Below are 15,194 nucleotides of genomic sequence, written 5' to 3' on the forward strand. Positions count from 1 at the left end.
CTATCTTCAGATAGTGACTGTCAGAATTTTAATTGAATTATAGGACATCTAGTTGGTGTCCACTGCAGAACTGCTGCTTAGTAGGAAGAAACCCCAAACATCTGGTCACAGAAGTTTCCTGTGCTCTGTTAAGTGTGAGAGAAGGAAAAATTGTTTTTTTCTATCTCATACACAGCCAGAGGGAAAAAATAATAAAACGTAAGAAAGAAAAGAAGAAAACATAAGACATTATTATTCTGATCATAGATTTTGATTCAATGGTCTTAGAAAGATGTCTACAACTGATATAGTCTTGACCCTCAGATACTTGATATAACTGTCTACTACTGGGCCAAAACTCTTCTGAGGCATTTTAGTGAGCCTCAGAGCTAGATCTCCAGGTGAACTGAGTGTCCAGATTGTAAGATCTGCAGCATATTTATATTGGGAATGCTGGATCCATGGGAGATATGTTGTAGAGTTGAAGAATTGGTTAATGTAATTGAAATGTTTCTTTCTAATGTGATGCCAAGGCTGACTTCAACTTGTGTCTTTTCAATATAGCCAATCTCTCAAGGTTGTGTATCAGATGGGGATGTGTCTGGTTGTATCACTTTTGGAAGGGCAGCTTATCCCTCTTGGGCATGAAGCAAGGTACGTAACATTCATTTTTAATAATACCTAACAAAATCAGAATAAAACATGGTAGACTCTGACAAGTTCTTAAGTTGCCACTGCTGATAGAAAAAGCCAGTTTACTAAACATAGTCCTTAATGCCTTGAGAATACTTGCCAGTGGTGCTTACGGCTGCAGCATTTACTCTGAGATAACTTTGCTATGATGGATCTCATTTTTATTATTATTTTTGCATTGCTCTAATATATCGACTTTGGAAACAATAGACATCATTCTATTTATTCTGTGCTTAGTGGTGGTATTTCTATTTACAAAATATAGTAAATCTCAATCACTGAAAATGTCAAATCCTAGAAAATGTAGCATTCCTTTGGGGCATGGTGGCTCATGCCTGTAGTCCCAGCATTTTGGGAGGCTGAGGTGAGTGGATTGCTTGAGCCCAGGAGTTTGAGACCAGCCTGGACAACATAACAAGACCTCATCTCCTAAAGTAAATTAGTTAAATTTGCAAAAACAAAAATGTAGCATTTCTATATTATTACCTGATGTTAGCATCATTCTCAAAAAGTTGTTGGTCAAAGATTCATTTGATAAGTTCGAGTTTTCTGAAACAGATGATTCTGATGCTTCAGACAATTCTGATGTCAGTTCTGTTTAGAAATAACTCCAAGAACAGATTTATATTTTATTTTCACATTAAAAATCAGTCAGATTTGCTTCAGCCTTGTATTTTTTCATTCTCACGCTGCTATGAAGAAGTACCCAACACTGGGTAATTTATAAAGAAAACAGGTTTAATTGACACACAGTTCAGCATGGCTGGGGAGATCTCGGGAAACTTACAATCATGGCAGAAGGGGAAGAAAACATGTCCTTCTTCAAAAGGCAGCAGGAGAGAGAAGGGCTGAGCAAAGGAGGGGGGAAAAGCCACTTATAAAACCATCAAATCTCATGAGGACTCACTACCATGAGAACAGCATGGAGGTAACTGCCCCCATGATTAAATTACCATCTACCAGGTCCCTCTCACAACACATGGGGATTATGGGAACTACAATTCAAGATGAGATTTAGGTGGGGAAACAGCCAAACCATATCAAGCCTCAAAGAGCATGTTTATGTAAAATTAAATGAGTCCTGGCAGCGAGATGCACTTTTTTTTTTAATTGAGACAGAGTCTTGCTCTGTTGCCCAGGCTGGAGTGCAGTGGCATGATCTCGGCTCACTGCAACCTCCACCTCCGGGATTCAAGCAATTCTCCTGCCTCAGCCTCCCAAGTAGCTGGGACTACAGGCACACACTGCCATGCCTGGCTAATTTTTTTGTATTTAGTAGAGATGGGGTTTCATCGTGTTGCCCAGGCTGGTCTTGAACTCCTGAGCACCTTTTTTTTTTTTCTAAACAGGAAAAAGGTTAAATTCCCTTTTCTCATTTCCATATGGGAGCCAAAAGTCATTTTTCCAAAGATTGCCTTCAGTATGAACTTCTTTTCACAACCAAGGCAATAATTTAAATAGCTGTTTCACCACCACATGTCATGTATATCCCAATCCTTGAATAGATGGATTTTTAGTGCCTTCAGTTTTCTAGACCAGAGAACCCATTCCAGACTTCTTCCATTTCCTCCATGTCTTGCTTTGGTGCCTGCTGTCCACTGCCAGTCCCAACCTCTCCACCAATAAGAAGGGCTATGATTGCAAACAACTAACTCTGATTAATTTAATCAGAAAAGGACTATATAGGAAAATATTGAGTAGTTCAGAGAATCAACAGGAAACCAGGAGAACACGATTTTAAAAATTAGCAGAAATCAAGGGCAGCCAGGAAGACTGACAAGATCCCATAACAAAAGTAACCTGATTAAAAATGCCCTGGCCATGGTCCCATGATGGCAACCACACTGCAACTAATACTATCACTACTGCTGCCGCCACCATTGCTGGATAATGTCCACCAATGCCAGCACCACTGCCACAGAACCACTGGGTGAATATGAGTGGTCTTCTGTCCCTGCATCTGTGCATCACTCCATTTAAACTCAAAGTTCAAGGTGACAACATTGGAGTGTCTCAACTTTGATTTTGCATTTGAGCTCTACATGCCAGCAATTTGGGAAAGTTGAAGGCACAAAATAATATTTTACAAACATTAGAGGAAGTTTTAGACATTAGCATGAAAAAAATGACAAATTTCCCCTATAAAACCTGCAACAAGATTTTATGCTAGATAGAAAAATAGATACGTAGATACATAGAATTATGCACGAATATATACACATATACATAAAGGAGAAAGATTTTTCAGGCTTTGGGAGAAGAGCCATAGAAGAGATGTATTATTTTATTTATCTGGCTTAAATTCATTTATGCCTCTCATCTCTTTTATATGTTTACTACAACATACAGTTCTGACAATATGGCAAGCTTCATAAGCGAAGAGAATGTATCTTATAAATCTAGCATCCTCTTTAACTCCAAACAGACGATGCTGTACAGAACATGTCCCTGATAAGTAACTATTGATTTATTGATCCTTTATGTCAATAGCTCCTTGAGCACCAATTGATTCATGAGTAAAAAGAAAGGCCGAGATGTTAGAAGTAACCCACAACTGTGAAGAAAACTATGGATATCAAGGGATGGGCAAGATCAGAGAGTGTGGCATTGAAACTAGTAGGTATGAAAAAGACTCATGGATTTCTGTCTTTGAAATCTAAGGTAAAAATAAATGAAAATCATAACCATTAAGGACTGAAAATCGAACCTAGCTGTTTCATTTCTTTAAAAGCATACTCAATGCAACTATAATATCTACTTAAAATAATACCATACTTGACTATCTTAATAGCATGCACTGTTTTCCCCCAGGAACATAAGGAAAGAGATGCTATTTTACTTGAAGCTGAAACCAGACCCACCTGCTGTTAAATATATATATATATATATATAACTGATATATATATCAGTTTAACTTGTAGATCTAGACATCTAAAGTAACTAAAGGCCTCTCGTAAAGTACTTGTATTGGCATACTTCATGGCCTCCATTTTGTGCTTGCAATTTTGTACTAATTAGTATTGGCCAGCAAAATTATACATATTCCATTGACCCCAAATGATAAGTTTTGCTCACACAACTAAGGCAAAACAATGGCAAGCTTTTTCAGTATTAGGCCCAATGATATTTTTGCAAGAAAATTCTGAAAGGGCAAATTCTTACAAGGAAATGTATTGAACTCTTAAAAGCCCAAGAACATTTCTTAATTAAAATGTCATTGCTTGAAAAATTCAATTATGCTTTAATATTTACTCAGCTGGCTCTATTGACATATAGAGATGTACTTCACCATGATGGCAATGTTGAATGGTCTAGAATTTTAATATGCAGAACTTATTAGTGATTATGGAAACCAAGAGGCAGATCAGCAAGGGTCTAAATGACCTAGGTCATAAGTAAAAGTTCTAAGAGAGAAAATGCAAAGATAAAATAACCTGGATTCCTTATAGTATTTATTATTAAAAGGGGAAAAAAAGCACCTGACAGGAAGGCATAAAAGAAAGCATGCTAATATTCTCACATATGAAAGTCAGTTTGCATATGTTTACAAAGATGTTTGAAAGCCAAACCCGGTGTGTGCAGGTGAGGTGTACATTGGGAGAGAAGACTAAGACTTGTAACAATGGCAAACTTGTCTTCAGAAAGAGCATGGCTGGGTTACCCACAAAGGAAGCATGCCATGGAGACTGGAGATGGGAATGGTATCCTGGTTAGTTTTGATGGAGATGGTCAGAACCAGATATTCATATGCTGTTTCTCTTCCCCATACTAGATTCCAGGAGAGTGGATACACAGAGGAGTCTCCAAGGACATAGGACACAATCTATTACTAGATAGAATTTTGTGTTCAAATCACCATAGGATATTCTGCACTTGAGAAGGTCAAATGAGCTTAATAAGCCGCAAGCCTCTCTTTACCTTTTTATTGCAAGTTCAGAAACAGGTTCCTGGTTCAGAAACAGGTTTAACTGGTCTCTGTCATTGTTCCTTTCACCCAGGCCAGCCTCGGAATTTGGCCCTCTGCATTTCTGTCTTTCTTCCTTCTGGTTTTTTTTTTTTTTTTTTTTTTTTTTTTTTGAGACAGCCTCGCTCTGTTGCCCAGGCTGGAGTGCAATGGAGCTATCTCGGCTCACTGCAAGTTCCGTCTCCTGGGTTCACGCCATTCTCCTGCCTCAGCCTCCCGAGTAGCTGTGACTACAGGCACCCACCACCACGCACAGCTAATTTTTATATTTTTAGTAGAGACGGGGTTTTGCCATGTTGGCCAGGCTGGTTTTGAACTCCTGACCTCAGGTGATCCACCCTCCTTGGCCTCCCAAAGTGCTGGGATTACAGGTGTGAGGCACTGCACCTGGCCGGCCCTCTGCATTTCTGCACAGTGAGAAGATGCATGCAAAAGGAAAAAAAAGAGCCCTGCAATTCAGACTTGAAACAGATGTGGCCCTCTCCACACACTTTTTCCTGTGGACCTGCCTGTGATTCCTACATGGCCTTCCTAGAATTGGTGATGCTGGATAATCTAGGCCACTGGTTCTCAAATTTAGCTGTATATTGCATCACCTGGGTAGATTTTAAAACTACTGATACCTGGGCCCCACTTCCAGAGATTCTGATTTAATTGGTCTGAGTAATTGCCTGGGCATCAGTTAAAGGGTCTCCAGGTGATTCTAATAGGTAATCAAGGGTGAGGACAATTGGCGTAGGCCAGAGGCAATACAACAGTTGCAAGCAATGGAGGGACCAGTAAGAGCACCTGCCACGTGGAAAGACAGTCAAGAGAAAGATATGAATAATAATGGGGCAAATGACAGCAAACCATGTAAAGGAGCTTTTTTATTTCTTTGCTGCACCATGGAGGACCACTCAATACTAATTCTGACTGCCTAATCTATTTTTTTTTAACCCAGACTCGCCGTGGTGAATAGATACTTCCACCGCAATCAGACTTCTTTAGATGTATAAATGTTTGGTTATTGGCCTTTTCACTTTTATTCAAAAATACAGCCTCTTAATTTAATATACTATCATCATACTCTGTAAGAAAATTGGGACCTGGTTAAAATACATGAGAGGAGAAAAACCTATCCCTTGAAAGAGTAATCTTTAGCAAGTACTGTAGGCAATCAGGATTCATCAGGACAATTTTTTTAAATAAATTTTTTCTAGTGTTATCAAATAGGAGCTGGCCTTTATGACAAAAAATAGCTATGTACTCAGGAAACATGATGAGAAGAAGAAACTGTATAAATAATATGCTTTGAGTGGCAGGAAATAAAACTCAAACTGGTCTAAACAATAAAGGAGATTGTATTGGTTCATTTTTATTGCTATAAAGAAATACCCGAGACTTGGTAATTTATAAAGGAAAGGGTTTTAATTAACTCACAGTGCTGCATGGTTGGGGAGGCCTCAGGAAACTTACAATCATGGCAGAAGGAGAGGCAGCCACCTTCTTACTGCCGCGGCAGGAGAGAGAGAGCGTGTGAAGGAGGAACTGTCAAACACTCAACACTTATAAAACCATAGATCTCATGAGAACTTACTATCACAAGACCAGCATGGGGGAAACTGCCCCCATGATCCAATCACCTCCCACCAGGTTCCTTCTTGAACAGATAGGGATTATGGGGATGGATTATAATTCGATATGAGATTTGGGTGGGGACACAGAGACAAACCATATTCGAGATGTACTGGCTTATATATAATGGGAAATCTAGAGGCATAAGAGGTTTCAGCTGGCTGGGCGCGGTGGCTCACGCCTGTAATCTCAGCACTTTGGGAGGCCGAGGCGGGCGGATCACGAAGTCAGGAGATCGAGATCATCCTGGCCAACACGGTGAAACCTCGTCTGTACTAAAAAAAAAAAAAAAAAAAAACTAGCCCGGCGCCATGGCGGGAGCCTGTAGTCCCAGCTACTTGGGAGGCTGAGGCAGGAGAACGGCGTGAACCCAGGAGGCGGAGCTTGCAGTGAGCCGAGATCGCGCCACCGCACTCCAGCCTGGGCGACAGAGCGAGACTCTGTCTCAAAAAAAAAAAAAAAGGTTTCAGCTGCAGTTTGGTCAGGATTTCAACTCGAGTTCTCTATTGTTTTCAGTTCTGTCATCTCTTTTGTATTGGATTTGTCCTCAGGCTAGCTATCCTTATGGGGGCAAAATGGCAGACAGAAGCTACAGAGGAATCTCCTTGGTTGGTGTTTTTCATTTGCAAGAAATTGTATCTTTTGGCTGTGCTCTTGAAGGCATCAGAAAAGTTATTATATTTTCATTTCAGTCTCCAGAAAACACCTTCTAAAATCTTATTGTCCCAAATTGGACCACATATCCATCCCTGAATCCATTACCGTAGCTAGTAGAATGGAATGGCTTGAGCAAGACAGAGCCCACTCCTGAATCTGGGGGTGACATCAGGCTTTGTAGAAGTATATGAGAGCCCAGATGTAAATTTTTTTTAAAAAGGAAATGAGAAGAAATGGGGCTGGGCAGATAGCAAGCATACGTATAAAATAACTTCTAACAGGGAACCAGGGTAGCTGGGTTCCAATTTAAATTCTACTAGTTTTGTGTCCTTGGTAAACAAGTCACTTTTATTGTTCAAATGAGTGTATTTGACAAGGTGATCTGATTTCTAAGGTCTTGTTAAAACCTGAAATCTTAACTTTATATCTCTAAAATATCTTGTGCCTGAGATACTGGCTTTCAGTTCTATTTTGGGGGACACATTTAAAGAAATAGATTTGGTTTATGGTCTGGGGCAAAATTGTAAAAGGAAATTAGAAGAATGTTTCCACTTTCCTTTGGTAACACAGGCACCTCTGGTCTTTTTAGCATCTACTGATGGAGTCAACTACTGGCTTCTTTTTTACTATTTCTCTGAGTGACTGATAAATGAGAGCAATTTCTCTGACTTGTATAAGAAAGGATTTTCTTATATTTGTTTTAAGACTTCCTAGAATGATTCACTTTGCTACCACCATTCTGTTGCACTTGTGAAATGTTATGTGACACTGCTAAGGTAAATTTATTGAGGCTCTCAATTTTAATTAGGTTTTTTCTCATATTTTCTCTGAAAAGTTAATCCCCTTTTAATGAAATTGTAAAATATAAGCAAATCTTACATGACACTTTTATCACCTGCTCATTTGAGATCAAAAGTCTAACTGCATTGCCTTCTAAAATTCTACCAAATTTTAAGTGCATATTAAGATGGTAATTTTTATCTCAGATCAATGGTTGAGCTTTAATTTATTTGAGCAAAATAAAACAATACAGATAATGGTTTATTGCTGTATTTCAACATATTTTATAGTACTAAGATATTATCGTGGTGATTTTTATCACGGTTTGAAGTAAAGTAGGAAGCAGATTCTTAACTCGAAATCTTAATAGGTCTAAATTTTCCATCAGAAAATAATCTACCAAATAACATCTTCATAATGAAAAAGGGATTTGCTCTCATCTCTCTCCCAAGTTTTATGATGTAAAATAGTACCGACTGTTACATGGGAGTGATTGTAAAAATCTAGCACATGTGAGAGTTTGCTGGAATAATAGTATTATTCCTTTAGCTTAGTGCTAAAGAAAATATTTGTACTCTAATCTCTGTTCTGAATTTTCCAACTATTTCTTTCATTGAAGACCTGAAATGGCATGTTTGTCTCCATGAACAGTGCAATGGTATCCTCCATTTAATTTGGGCACCCAGTTTATATTGTTTTAGCTTTCTTCTTTATTTATGATCAAAGTATAGGTTCACTTTGTAGCCTTATGCTGACAATTTACAACCAGCTCATAAATGCCCTATCTTGTGATTTATGGTGGGCCTCCTACTTGCTGTCCATGACCTCTTTCTCCCAGGTCCCCACTCATTGCTCATCTCAGGCAACCAGTTGAAATTCATTAGCTTAGGTACCTGTTGGAAAAGGAAAGCCAGCGTTTAAACAATGTCTACATTATCTCCAAGCTCTTGAAGGCAGTACGTCAAAGGAGTGAAATATAATGATTTGTAATGATTGGGTCTGCCAACTGCTCAGAGTAAGACTCAACTTTGTTGATAAGTGTAGCTAACACTTATCAGAGGAAAAACAAAAGGCAAAACTAGTGTTGGTAATGAAATTAATTGAGAAAAAGCCAGTCTAACTGTCAAACTGGAAGAACCTTGAGAAGAAAGGCAGCTTCTAAAGGTCAATACTCAGCGTGCTGTAATCTTTACCATCTGTGTTCAGGCTGGTAAGATTCTGAGACTGTCATATGTAGCCCTTTTTCTGAAAATAACAGACAAGGGAAAAAAAGGCTTGCCCAACAGGGAGCCTGGATGTACTTAGCTGGATAGAAAATGAAAACACTATATGGTATAAACTTAGGATGACCCTTAATTTTTCTTCCTCTTGACCTACATGGGTCCACAGATAGTTTCAGAAAAGCAGCGCCATGGCAAATTGGAATAATTCCGTCACCAACGAAATGTAATATTATATTTACAAGGTGGAACACTAGGCAGCTCGATTCAATATGAACACCCTCTATCGTCTGACTCTATCTGATGAAGGCTAACAAGGCCATCACCATGTTTTCCTAGTAAGAAAGTTTTTTTACGTAAGTGGAAAAATGGACTTGGTTTCTCTTTACTTGAAGATTTGACAAATATATAGAAATCTAGAATGTTGTGATTCTATATATAGTGGCATAGCTTACTATTATTAGAACAATACTTAGAGGTTTGGTATTATATAGGCTTTTTAGAAGACTTATACCAAATATACCAGATGTTTATTACTACAAGGGATAATTTCATGCACTCTCATTTCTTAAATCAGTAGTGTTTTCACATAATGGAAAATGATCAAAGAATAAATAAAAATATGTAATATTCATATACATATACATGTATATGATTGTATATATGCATATATGTGTATGTAAAAATTATATAACATATATTATTATTTATTAGCTAAATCATGAATAAACTTTAAATGATTCTATTGAAACTTTATATATTCTAATTAAAGTATAAAATACTATTGTTTTACCTGCCTCTATTATATACAAAGTACAATGTTTTCAATATTGTTCATAGAATATCAACTTCTATTTTTTTCTAAAAATCCAATCCTTCAGAGATTTTTCAGCTTTAACTTTTCCTGTTGCACTACCTCCATCTCTAGATGACCTCATCTATAGAACTCATTTTTTATGCATATGACTTCATTTTATACTCACAACATCCCGAGGATTCATGAATACACATATGACTTCAAAGATCCATGATACTGTCTTATAATAAAACATTTCCCTGGATTCATTGGTGCTATTTTAACCATGATAGGGGTGGCAGGTTTTACAAAGTATGCTGCCATCTAAACTTCATAAATAAAGCTGTAGGTTAACTGATTTGTTTTTCTCTTCTGTGATTTCCTTGATTTGTTTTAGAAACACAAAAAAGGAATTCTCGTCTCTGCAACATTTGTCACTGCTTCCACAGCCTCCCAGGAAAATAGGATCCATAAAATCTTAGACATAAAAAATAATAACACTCTCCAAATGCTAGTTAATCAAATGCTCCGCCTCTTTAGGAGAAAGAGATATTTTATTTGTATTCATTAGGGTGATCTAACCACTCACTAGTACACTTTATTATACCTCTCCTGTGTGATGTAATAGCTTGAACACATGAAAATAAAGCATGCAGATCATATTGCTTTCTCTCTTCATGTATTTAAAACACAGGTACCCTTAGCCTCTCCCTTTTCCTATCCTCCCTTTTCATTTCCTCCTCTTACTCGTCTTCTCTTTGTTTCCTCCTCTTTCTCCTCCATGGTCTGCCCACCAAGACTCCCCTAACGAGCCATTCATTTTTATATTCTGAAGGCAATCTTGTTGGTTAAAGCCCCTGTGAGATTTCTTGAGTGGGTTAGGTTTATTTTCTTGTTTCGCTTTGATATCGTGGGTTACGTATTTCTCATTTCAACCGGTTTATGTTGACCTAAGGACCTTTTCTATTTGGAAGAATGCATTGTTTTATAACTAATTAGTAAAGAAAAAGTTATTGTAATTAATGAATATAGAACGAAGAATGAAAAGCTGTTCTAGAAAAACAGAAATAGAGAGAGAAAGAAACTTTTTCACAAAGGCTGCTAAATAAATGACTCTTTCCCTTAGTTTTAGGAAAAGGAATGTCACCATTAACAAATGATACTACTCTGAGCCTATTATGTTGAATATTATGTCACTGTCAATCACTTGGCAATCCGCAGGGCAATACTTCTCCATAATAACTGCCAACTTTAGTCAATATATTTGCATCATTTTACTTTAGAGGCTTATGAAATGCAAATAAACATTCTACTAATAGTGCTTCTTATTTAATTAGTTCTGCCTGGCGGATATTCTTTTTCTTCAGCACGGCCTTAAAAGTAAGAATTTCAATTCCAAGCCCGATTTGGCCATTTAACAATTCTTTGTATTGTTGGCCCATTGTTTTGAGGTCGTTGACCAAGGAGATAGGAATTACGACATGAGAAATAAGACCCTTTTTTGAAAGAAGGTACACAATGCAGAAATCTGTCATTCAGCATATTATTTAAAAACTCAGAGACAAGAATCATACCCACATTGTTTTTTAAACTAGTTTTAAAAAACATCTTTGGGAAATGGATACTGTGTTTCTGTCTGAAGTCAAAGTCATCCACTACAAATATTTTGCTCTGTTATTCTACTGCATGTATGCACATGTTTACCCAGCATCATTCATTTTGAGAAAATATTGCCTAATTCAAATGCTTTATTAGCATAATTTTTATTTGCATTTCTCCTTCACCCCATAGTAATTCTGTTTATATAGAGAGTAGACAAGTGACACAAGCCTGGCAAATCAGAATAACCCATGACCCTAAACAATGAAGGATAGAAGCTGCCCAGCTAGTTGTTTGCGGAGCCTAGGACCATTATCTAAGATCTATTCTGCCCTCTGGAAGGGATACCCTATTTCAGAAACCTTGACAGCCAGCTTGGATTGACCAAGGTGCTTTGTTGGATGAAGTGAAACAGGTACTCATCAGCTTTCTATCCTCTTTTCACAATTTTTGACTACGTGGAACATGACCTCAACTCAGTATTGCCAAGGAAGCAAGGCAGTTTGATTGCACTTCAGGAACTTAGGTTTAAACTATGAGGATGACGCATTCACAGATAATTGAGACCAATGTGAATTACACATTTATATTAAGAGCCTGTTAGAAGATATTCCAGCCTACCTATATCACTAATGTGACACAATCTTAAGATGACTTATTTCTTTGGATTAAGGTGGTGGCATTCTTTCTTTTTTTTCTTTTATAACCCCAGTTTAAACTATAAATCTCACATGAATCCAGAAATATACTTTGAAAAGAAGTTAAGCTACTCTTGTAGAGCAAACAAGAACTTTTTATTATTTATTTACTTATTTATTTATTTATTTATTTATTTATTTATTTATTTTTGAGATGGAGTCTCACTCTGTCGTCCAGGCTGGAGTGCGGTGGCGCAATCTAGGCTCACTGCAAGCTCCGCCTCCCAGGTTCACGCCATTCTCCTGCCTCAGCCTCCCAAGTAGCTGGAACTACAGGCGCCTGCCACCACGCCCAGCTATTTTTTGGTTTTTTTTTGTATTTTTAGTAGAGACAGGGTTTCACCGTGTTAGCCAGGATGGTCTCGATCTCCTGACCTTGTGATCCGCCCACCTCAGCCTCCCAAAGTGCTGGGATTACAGGCGTGAGCCACCGCACCTGCCCGAAGTTTTTATTTTTTGAGAACTCCTTCTTTTCCAACCTCTTGCACTCCACATGGATCCCAAGATTATTCCATGGAAACACAAGTCTCTGCAAAAATAAATGTTTGAAAAAAATTAAGACATTGAATTATTAAATGTATAAGAATCATCTCTTCAGGTTCAATCATTCCTTGCGGTATATTCCTATGTCACTAATACTCTAGAGGTTACTCATTTTAATTAGTAAGAATATATAGAAATGGGTGAGTGAGTGGATAGATGGATGGATGACTGAAAGCAGGTATGTACTGATAAAGAAGAAAATGGGAAAAGATAAGTCTGGAGCAAGGGGTAGAGGAGATGGTAATGCCCCAATTGAGGGGAACACTGACATGCCAGCAACATTATAGTGGATCCCTAAAGAAAAGAGGTTGGTTTAAGAGAAAATTAAGGATAACAGACATGGAGTCAGTGTATTTCATCTACTTCCTAACTTTGCTGAGGGATGAGTCTGTCACAACCAATTTCTTCCTTGACTTAGTATTATATAGATACAGCCATGGCTGATAATAAGGGTGAACCCATGTGGGGCATTAAGACACTGCCACCCACACCCATATGTGTTAATTTACTTCCTGCCAAAACATGTCTTTTGAATCATGTAGGCTTGTGCTAACGGAAAAAGGCAGCATATTCAATGGAATGTAGAAAAATATTCATGAAATCGTGGGTCTGTGACTTCCCACAGGAAGTTTTGGTTTTTGCTTTCAAATTAACCTGTCCAAGTGCTGCTCAGAGGCTTATAGATTATGGAGATCAGTTCAAAAAACCGATAGCAATTGCTTGTGTAGTTAAGATTCTTATTTTCTATTAGAAGATTCCTAAGTTGTTAGTAAAACAATAGGCAGAAAACAGTGTTCAAACCATTTACAGGACACAAGGGTCTAGATAGGTTGTTCCAGTGTCAGGGAGGGACAAACAAAACAAAAACAAAAGCTGTAGATCACATTTAAGCCCTCAGGGTAAATATGAACAAAGGGTAGACTATATATTTTTAAGGCATCTGGGTGTAAACCTTTTTTTCCCCCTCTTTGCCAGAAACCATAGTGTTTATAGGCATGTTTTACTGGAAATCTGCTGCTTCTCACAATGTTTCCTGCACAACTGTCTTAGTAAAACTACATCTGGAAATGACAAGCACACAGTTGTAAATCTGAAAGTCAGTGTGTTGTTGTAATAGCTTGCAGCTACAGTATGGCTGTCTTGCTGAACACCAAAGAGTTATAAAGACAGAGGCCAGCTGTAGCTACTGAAATGAATGCTATTTTTCTGAGGGGATAGAATGAGGTTTAAGAGGGTTATAATGTCTCCTATTAAACTATGAAATGGAGCATTGAACTGATTGTCTCTTGGACAAATCAATTATTTCAGAAACTCTGACAACCAGCCTGGATAGACCAAAGCATGCTTTGTTGGATGAAGCAAAAACAGGGAGAGATCCACTGACTTGTAGACCTCTAGAGTTAGGTTGGGTCATAGCAACCACCTAAATCAAATGTCTCCCTAAATAATGAACTTCCCTTCTCAAGAGCCACAAAATGCCATCCTCAAATATTAGGCTGAACATTTCAACAGTTCTCAGTCCTAAATGACTGACGAGATCCATATATAGGTCCCAAACAAAGCAACCTATACACTTAGCCTGAAGTTTTCCCTATGCTTTGGTTTGAATGAGTCTTCTCCAAAGTTCATGTGCTGAAATTTAATGGCCAATGTGATAGAATTAAGGTATGGAGCCTTTAAGAAGTAATTACATCATGAAAACTCCTTTCTTATGAATGGGATTAGGTCCTTATTAAAGAGACTCCACATAGCATTCAGTTCTTTCCCTGTTCTATTCCTTTGGCCTTGTAAAGGCATAGCATTCCTGCCTTTCAGAGAATGCATCTAGGAAGGTGAGGCTGGGCCCCTCATCAAACACTAAAACTACCGTTAACTTGATTCTGAACTTCCCAGCCTTCATAACTGTAAGAAATAAATTTCTGTTCTTTATAAATTACCCATTTATAGGATTTTGTTATAGCAGCACAAACAGAATAAGACACCCTGTGTGTGTATCTTTGGATCATTTTCAAATTAACCTGGGGAATCAAAGAACGATTCATCACTATGGGAGTTTCGTTAAACCATATGTTGATATCAAAGCCACCAGTAAGAATTGTAGTGATGAGTTAAGCAATGATTAGTTAATAATAAACAAAAGCAAAATATCAACCAAATTTTAATTTATTATTTAAATAATAATTGAGCATTGGTATGTTTAGACACTATGGGCTTTGGTTGTAACATATACATATATGAGCACTTTTTATCTTTAAAAATGGCTTATACTTTCAGTAATGTCTCTAAGTTGTGTATATCAATGGGTGGAAATTTAAAATAACTACAGTGTCTTACTTCTTCTTTGCTCTGCTTCCAGCATGTTAAAAATTGCTTATACTTTCAGTAATGTCTCTAAGCTGTGTATATCAACAGGTGGGTATTTAAAATAACTACAGTGTCTTACCTCTTCTTTGCTCTGCTTCCAGCATGTTCTTTCTTCCTTCCTTTCTGTGTCAGAGGAAGAACAGATCATCTTTCCTACAGGGCCAAACTACCTTTTTATATTTCTTTCATTTCACTTCATTCTCAATTTCAAAGAGATCACAGTATTTTATTATTTATTTTTTCTCTTGTGTCTTCAATGTTTGAATTCCCCTTCAAAGCCTTTT

General features: G+C 37.6%; 1 long non-coding RNA gene across 4 annotated transcripts in view; it reads left to right on the top strand.

Moving 5' to 3' along the window:
* LOC109025942 (uncharacterized) overlaps window positions 1–15,194 on the top strand; it is a 36,815-nt gene that overhangs the window by 12,065 nt on the left and 9,556 nt on the right. For 2 of the 4 annotated variants that reach the window (XR_008677810.2, XR_008677812.2), the window contains one exon: window positions 544–633. This is a non-coding gene — a long non-coding RNA (uncharacterized lncRNA). Of the gene's footprint in view, window positions 1–543; window positions 634–3,162; window positions 3,293–9,079; window positions 9,249–15,194 lie in introns of all 4 variants that reach the window. The other 2 variants (XR_008677811.2, XR_008677813.2) reach the window with 2 other exon arrangements.

The sequence above is a fragment of the Gorilla gorilla genome, chromosome 11 (genome assembly GCF_029281585.2).
Source record: "Gorilla gorilla gorilla isolate KB3781 chromosome 11, NHGRI_mGorGor1-v2.1_pri, whole genome shotgun sequence".
NCBI lineage: Eukaryota > Metazoa > Chordata > Mammalia > Primates > Hominidae > Gorilla > Gorilla gorilla.